Source organism: Trichechus manatus, unplaced genomic scaffold (genome assembly GCF_000243295.1).
Source record: "Trichechus manatus latirostris isolate Lorelei unplaced genomic scaffold, TriManLat1.0 scaffold00142, whole genome shotgun sequence".
Lineage (NCBI taxonomy): Eukaryota > Metazoa > Chordata > Mammalia > Sirenia > Trichechidae > Trichechus > Trichechus manatus.
Window position 1 is genome coordinate 5218496 of NW_004444078.1, and position 8967 is coordinate 5227462.

Here is an 8967-nt window from a genome sequence, read left to right on the forward strand (position 1 = left end):
CACATTAGGGTAAAATAACCAAACCCATTGCCGTTGAGTTGATACCGACTCATAGCCACCCTACAGGACAGAGTAGAACTGCCCCATAGGGTTTCCAAGGAGCAGCTGGTGGATTTGAACTACTGACCTTTTGATTAGCAGCCAAGCTCTTCACCACTGCACCACCAGGGCGCCTACATTAGGGTAAGGGGAATGAAAGTGGAATATATGAAGATATAAGCAAAATGTATCTATTTTTCTATATGTCTATATGTATAGATATACCACAAACATATATAAGTGTATGTATGTATGTATAGATTGTTGTTAGTTGCCTTTGAGTCGACTCCACCTCATGGCAACTTTAAGTATAACAGAACAAAATGTTGACCAGTCCTGGGCCATCTTCATCATTTTTTATATATTTGAGCCCATTGTAGCTACTGTGTAAATCCCCTCCCATTGAGGGTTTCTCTCATTTTGCTAACATCTACTTTACCAAACATGATATCCTTTTCTTGGGATTGGTCTTTCCTGATGACATGTCCGAAGTAAACAAGCCCAAGTCTTATCATCCTTGCTTCTAAGGGGCATTCTGATTTTATTTCTTCTAAGTTTAATTTGTTCATTTTTCTGGAAGTCCATGATATATTAGATAGATAGACAGATGATAGATAGATAGATATTTCTATATAGTTTATAGTATTTTTAACTTATAGATATATTATAAACATATATGCGGTGTGATGGATCACTTTTGTGTGGCCTTTCTAGCCATGGTCTTGTAACTCCCACCGAAGTGATTGGGTAGGGCTGTGCAGATATGGTAATTGTGGCCCACCAAAGGGATTGGTCAGTTTTGCCATCCTGCTAGGTTTGAAATGAGCCATTCCAGAGACAGGAAAGAGAAGACCCCACCACTACTGAAGACCCCCCACCACCACCAAAGAACAGCCAGGAGCCAGAGTGTGCTTTGGACCCGGGATCCCTGCACTAGGAGGCTCCTGGGACCAGGAGACAGAGAGAGACAGAGGGAGAGGCAATGGCAGAGAGGTGGCAGCAGGGACCCGGCAGCAGGAGATGGTGTGGTGGGCTTCACGGCCCACGAAGAGAGAAAGCTGAGTGCCTTCGGGCAGAGGTCAAGGGCTAGGGAGAGGCGTGCCTGCTAGCATGGCTGGGAAGAGGCTGTCTTGATGGAAGAACTATATCTTGAGTGTTCCTGAACCTGTTACTTCCCTAATAAGCCCCATAACTGTGAGTATTGTCTGTGAGTTCTGTGTGGCCATTGCAATGAATTATCAAACCCAGCAGAGAAGTAGTGAGTGCAACGAGAGGGATGGTTGATGTCAGAACGATAAAGATGATGGAGAGAGGGGGCATGTCTGACCTCTGCCTCATAGGAATCAGCCTTGGAATGTTGATCTTGATTCTCTTTCCCCCTTTGGGAAGTTAGAGGAGGTCAGATACTACACCCATGTGGTTTTTACAGTATATGTATATGTATCCATATTCTTTGACAGTGAATTTTGCCATTCTTTCTCCTAAAGGTGGAATGTACTTCCCAGTCCCTTGACCTGGGCTCTTCTAAGTGATTTGTTTTGGCAATGGAATGTGGGCAGAAGGAAATGGTGCATTTAGAGCCCAGGCCTTCAGAGATATCATGTGTTACCTCTTGTCTTTATGCCAATACCATAAGAAGAACTTTCGCTGGATATCTGTTGCCCTTAAGCCTAGACCCCAGAATGAATAAATGTGAAGCAGACCAGATCCCAGTCTATAGACAGTTGTCAAAGCCAGTTGGACTCACACCTTGAAGCAGAGCCAGCCAGCCTAGATCCGCTAAACTATAGCCAACCCACAGATGTACGAGAAACAAATGCTTATTGCTGTATTCCACTGAGATTTTGTGGTTGTCTTCTATGCAATAAAAGATACTCAATATGGTAATAAAAGTTTTTTTGCTTTTTTTCCCATCAGTTGTTGGGGTTTTATACATAACTTCTGGATGCTAGACAGACATGCAGAAAATCTTGAATTCGTCTTGTCAGGGCTAAGAGAAGTTCAAATGCATGGGATGATTTGAACTCAGGCCAAATTTTATTAGTCTGCAAAGATATCTTTGATATTAACGTTCTTGGTTGCAAGCAAATGAAAGAGATATTGAATAAATTAAACAAAGTAGAATTTATTAGAAGCTATCTAATAGATCACAGAATCAAGGGAAAAGCTTGAGGACCCTGGTCAAAAATTGGCATGTCAGGCAGCTAGGCAGCAAGGAATAGAGCCAATATTACAGCCCACAAAAGAAAATCTGATTACGATGCTGTTCTGAACACCAAAACAAAACCCTGGACAACTGTAAATAAATATCCCTTGAAGCCATAATTCCTTAGTTGTGTTTACATTTTTTTATTACTCCTTTGAGATTCAAATTCCAATGCTAGACATCCAATTGGTCATACTTAGTCCATATGCACATCCTAGAAGCCAAGAAGCAGAGAGAAGGCGCATGTGAGCAGGGAGGGTGGGTTTCGGAAGGGTTGGGGACCTTCAGCTTCATGGTGCAAAGTGGAGTCCCCTTCTACTAAAAATCATACAGTGGTGAGAAGATGTTCCAAATAGGACGGATGTTCAGATTTGGATTGTTAAAAAAAAGAAGAAGAAGAACAGCAAATGAGCTCTACAATATTCCTGGGAATTCTGCTTAACTGAAGTAAAAGAATTAAAGCAAGATATATGGGAATTAGGAAAAGAGATCTAACGGTACAACAATCTGGTGGAGGAAAGTAGACATAGAGTTAAAGAACAAATAAAGTAGCTAATCATGGCTTCTGTGGAAAAAATGAGGTACAGATGTGTCTTAGTCATCTAGTGCTACTCTAACAAGGATACCACAAGTGTATGGCTTTAACAAATAGAAAGTTTATTCTCTCACAGTCTAGTAGGCTGGAAGTCCAAATTCAGGGTGTCGGCTCCGGGGAAGGCTTTCTCTTCTCTGTTGGCTCTCGTGAAAGGTTCTTGTCAATCTTCCTCTGGACTAGGAGCTTCTCTGGGCAGAAACGTCAGGTCCAAAGGACTCGCTCTGCTCCCGGCACTTTCTTGGTGGTATGAGGTCCCCAACTCTCCACTTGCTTTCCTTTCCTTTTATCTCTTACAAGAGATAAAAGGTGGTGAGGGCCAAAACCCCAGGGAAACTCCCTTTACATTGGTTCAGGGATGTGACCTGGGTTAGGGTGATGTTACAATCCCACCCTAATCCTCTTTAATGTAAAATTACAATCACAAAATGGAGGACAACCACACAACACTGGGAATCATGGCCTAGCCAAACTGACACACACATTTTTGGGGGGACACAATTCAATCCATGACAAGACGGAACAAAAAATTTTTTGGATCTAATTTTATGAACTTCTGGCCCTTCTGCCTGAACACTTCTCAGAAGTGTGGCCTCTGTCTTGTGCATGCATCCTGCCGTTAAAGTGACTAAGAGTCCCTGTGGACTTCCATTTATTCTGCAGAGGATTACAGAACTGGAGTTCCTAGGTGACACAAACAGTTAAGCACTCAACTACTAACCAACAAGTTGGCAGTTCTAACCCATCCAGAGGTGCCTTGGAAGAAAGGGCTGGTGACCTGCTTCCAAAAAGTCACAACCATGAAAACCCTATGGAGTGCAAATCTATTCTGCACATGTGGGGTCCCCATGAGTCAGAATCGACTCAACAGCAGTTGATTTAGTTTTCGGATTTTAGCTATGACCCCTAGTCAGACTCCATGAACCATATTTGGTACTTAGCAGCCAAGACGAGAGCTATTCTATTCCTTTACGAGACACTCACTTTTAATTTTCTTCATTATAAGATTCTTAGCATTTCAAATTAAGGTTAATAAAATAAATTTAACCTTGCTCATAGAGGGTGTAAATACACACACAATTGCTCTGTATGTAAACTCTGCAGTATCATTTTGACCTGCTGACAGTTTCTAATGAAGGTAACATTTATCTGTTAAAATTTCAAAAAAAATTTAAATTGAAGCTGAGTCTGCTAATTTCTTTTTAAATTATTAATTAGGGACACATAGACTTAGAATCAAAAGAGTAAATTTTTTCCCATTTTGAAAAACACTAACTAGACAATAGATAAGTGGTAACTTTGGTGAAGGATAAGACAGTATGCAATACTGGGGAAGTCATCACAACTTGACTAAGGTAAAGTCACAGAAGCTTCATAGACACATCCAATCTCCCTGAGGGACCAAATTACTGGGCTGTGGGCTGGGGACCATGGTCTCAGGGAACATCTAGCTCAACTGCCACAACATAGTTTATAAAGAAAATGTTCTACATTCTACTTTGGTGAGTAGTGTCTAGGGTCTTAAAAGTTTGTGAGTGGCCATCTAAGATACTCCACTTGTCCCACCCCATCTGGAGCAAGGGAGAACGAAGAAAACCAGAGACACAAGGTGAAGATTAGTCCAAAGGACTAAAGGACCACAACTACCATAGCCTCTCCAGACTAAGTCCAGCACAACTAGAAGATGCCTGGCTACCACCACCTACTGCTCTGACAGGAATCACAATAGAGGGTTTCAGACAGAGCTGGAGAAAAATGTAGAACAAAATTCTAACTCACAAAAAAAGACTAGACTTACTGGTCTGACAGACTGAAGAAACCCGAAGAGTATGGCCCCTGGGCTCCCTTTTAACTCAGTACTGAAGTCACTCCTGAGGTTCACCCTTTAGCCCAAGATTAGACAGGCCCATAAAACAAGCAATAATACACAAAACTCAACCTATTTAGGAGACTAAATAGGCACACCAGCCCAGGGACAAGGACAAGAAGGCAGGCGGGCACAGGAAAGCTGGACGAATGGAAATGGGGAACCCAATGTTGAGAAGGGGAGAGTGTTGACAAGCCACAGGGTTGACAAGCAATGTCACAAAACAATACGTGTATTAACTGTTTAATGAGAAACTAATTTGCTAGTAAACTTTCATTTAAAGCACAATTAAAAGAAATAAAATAACAATAACTCTCATTTCACCGAGAGGCTTCTGAGGCCAGTAGAACCTCAATGATTTAACAATTGTCCCACAGTAAATTAGGGTCAGATGTGAGACTGAAATCAAACTCCTCTTCTTCAGGGGTATTTTTACTATATCGTTTCTGGTACAGAGCATATATTATGCATGTTGTTATTCAAACTGTTTATACCAGGAGTTAAAAATCCAGATCTACAGGGACCACTAAGGTAATATAAATGAGTAAAGAGAAACAATGAAAATGCGTAGGTGTGCATTGTGTGAATGGTGGTACAAAATGGAAAGCAAATCCTTCATCTGAAGGGGTAGCCAGCTGTTGCCATTGTTAATGCATGCCCAATGTGTCCAGATCTTTTTTTCTTTTAATTTAAAATATCTTTATGTTTAAAAATTGTCTTAAGAATAAAAACTGAATGATATGAAGACCAAACAAAACCAGTCTAGGAGATGGATTTGTTCTGCAAGCTGCCAGTTTGTAAATTCCAATCTATGCCATCTCCTATGAAATAACAGGGAATAGTATCACCAGGATTCGTTGAATGAAAAAAAATCAAATATTCAGCATCACTGTCCTCAGTGCAAAAATCCATTGAAAGAAAAGGAAATGAAATAGACTATAGAAATACTTTCAATCAGTGAAATAGAATAAAAATTGATTTGTCACCTTTAAATCAAAGTATATTCTTTTAAAGTCTTCAAACACACTACCATATGTGTGAAATGCTCTGTTTAATTTAATGTGAACAATGATAAAGATAGTTAATCTCATCATAAATAATCTGAGAAAATAAAACTTTGAACAGGTAATCAATACAAACACAGTGATAATCAATTCATCAAACTTATACTTGAGATGTAGATAAACTCCCTTAGCTCTTGATATAATTGAGTACCTTGTCAATTTCTTCATTAATAGTTCAGTGTTGATTAACTGACTGGTATTTTCTCTCAGAATTAGTCATTGATTATCATGATGCAATGATGTCACTGACAGCTAACTGTCCTTTAACTAGGAGATGTTGTTGCCCTACTGTATAAAATTTACAATTCAGCTGAATGCCAAAATAAACATAAAATCCTTTTGTATGCATTATCTAATTGATTAATCTGACCATGAGTCCTAGTTTTCTTGGGCCTTTAATCATATGCATAAAACATTTTTAGAATGATTCATTTTAGAGATCAACATACAGTTTATACTAAAACAATGTTTGCAAACTTTTTTCTCCCAAAAAATAACATTCCAAATAGTAATAAATTCCATGAAAAATGGAATTTGGGTTCAAATAAGTTTGAGAGATGTTGCATCCTAAATTCCTATGATAGAGGTTCATTTTACAAATTAGTACACTAACCATTCTGAAAAGTCATCCTGCAATGAATCCTATCTTATTTTATTTAACATAATATTTCTCAAGTTTATTTGAGGTGGGAGGCATTTTGTCCCTTGATTTTCATGAACACATCTTGAAAGTGTGCCAAAGAAAGGCAAACAAGTTGCCCAAGGTCACACAACTGATTAAACTCAGATTTAAAAATACTTGTAAGATTTTCTGATTCCTACAATATTTTGACAGAGACATTTTAGAAAAAATAATGTGAATATTTTTCCTTAATCTTGGACATATTAATAAATATCCTAAACATGTCAGAAGCATACAAATTTGTAATTTTCTTGATCCACTTATTTTATCAGAATTTTCATGAGTACAGAAGTAAAATTTCCATAAAACTATTATTTTCAAGAGGAACAAACTGTGGATGAGTGACAAAATGAGCTGGCCTGTAAACTTTCAAATATAATCATATTTTTGTTAAAAACTTAAATAACGCAGAATATAATACCATAAAAAGTTAAAGTACCTCTCCAATCCTTCACTCCTCAGGGAAGTTATGCAAATCTCCCAAGATAGTCAAGCTAGATTCAAATAGATCCCAAAACTCTCTAAAGAGACTATTTCAGGGGCAACATGGCACTATAAACAGAAACACTACACCGTCCCTCCACAGCAAAGATCCAAAAAACTAAGTCAAACAGAGACAAACATCAATCCTGAAACCCTAAGCATCAAATGAAGAGATAAAGAACTCAGCCAAGCACCTGATGGAATAAGAAACTGACAGAGAACAGAGAGTGAGGAGAGATACATGCAGAGGTCCTTTATCAGCTAACACAGCACAGATCCACCATCTTGGACTCCTATCGGAGATTGGAAAACAGGGGGTATGAGAAAGCAGCTTCATGGAGCTTCAAGCAGGAGACAGAACAACTGGTAACCAGCAATACACGCTTTCCCACTCCCCACTTTCATCAACACACCTTGGCCTCCTCTGCTTCCTGTGGCCACAGTCTCTTGGCCAGGAATCACCGGCTTCACCCTGGTGCTGCTTGGATTTCACCCACACGGAGTGGCTGGTTCCCTGAGTGCCATTTGTTGGCTGCTGGTGTTGTTTTTTTCTGCTTCTTTAGATTTCTTCCTTACCTATCACCACCTTCCCCTCCTTTCTCTGAAATACCTGGCTCCATGTGCCATCTTTGCTTTTTCCTGAAAGGCTGTGAAACACCACTTCACTGTGAAACTGCTTCCCTGCCCATGCCACCACACTGGGGGGAAACCTGGGGCTTTTTGTTTGTTTGTTTATTTGTTCTGTTTTGCTTTGTTTATTTGTTTGATTTCTTTTTCCTTTTCTTAGCTTGGGAGCACCTTCTAGCCGGGCAGTATTGCGCAGCTTGGGAGGTACTCACTTATTCTACACAGATACACACTGGGGCATTTGTTTTTTCTTTCTTTTTTTCTTTTTCCTTTTTTGGTTTTAGTTTTTATTTTGGGGTTTTTTTCTTTGTTTTGTTTTTTTCTCTCTCTTTTTCCCTTTTTGCATTTCTACATTTCCCAGTTTCTCATCTCTCTATACTTAGCTTCTCTTCCTGTCTCCTGAATACCTGGTGCTGTGTGACACCTCCACCCCTTCTAGACAGGCTGTACTTCACAGCCTAGGAGCATCTTCCCAAGTCCTCGCAGCCGCACCAGTGGGATCCCTGGAGGCTTTTCTTTTTTTTTCCTAATTATTATTTATTCATTTTTCTTTTATCCTTTTTCTTTTTGTTTTTCTCCATTTCTCAGTATCTCATCTCTCCACTCCAATGGAAAGCTCCCTTAGCATTCTTTTTTGTTTTTTTGTTTGTGTGTTTTTGGCTCCTGTCCCTCTCCCCTCTCTCTCCTCTTTCACATACCCATCTTAGCTCCAAACATCACAATCTCCCCCCTCCTTCTTGCCTACCTGAACAGTGTGCTGAACATCACACCCCCAATCAGCACCAGCACAGCCTACTGGAACCTGCCCTGCACTGATTCCTGGGGACCCTGTCAGCTCTAATAAGTGAACAAACAACCCATCCCAGCAACTCCCCTTTGGATGAACCTGCCCTGCTGTACCATACCTGAGAGACTGATCCTACCCTTTGGAGAAGGAGGTGAAAAGTATCGTGCCCACAGACGAGCAAACAACAAAGACTGCACAGCCCACCTGCTCAGACATAACCAAACAAAACAAAAGAGCAAAATGAAACAAAAAAACTACAAACACTAGATGAGGAAAATAACTACTGAATTTCCCAAAGACAGCAGATAATATCAAAACATATACAAAAACAGGACAAGATGGTTCCAGTAGGCATCCAAAATAAAACACCAGATAACTTTCCAGTACAAGAAAAGACACTAGAACTACCAGACAGGGAATTCAAATCTCTACTATTCAGAGATATCCAAGAGTTGAAGCAAAAAGCAGACAAAAATGAGGAAAAAAATAGACAAATTCATGGAAAAGGCAGACAGATTCATGGAAAATACAGACAAAAAAATGGAAGAATTCAGGAAAATAATACAGGAACACAATGCCAAAATAAATTCACAACTAGAACTCATACAAAAACAACAATT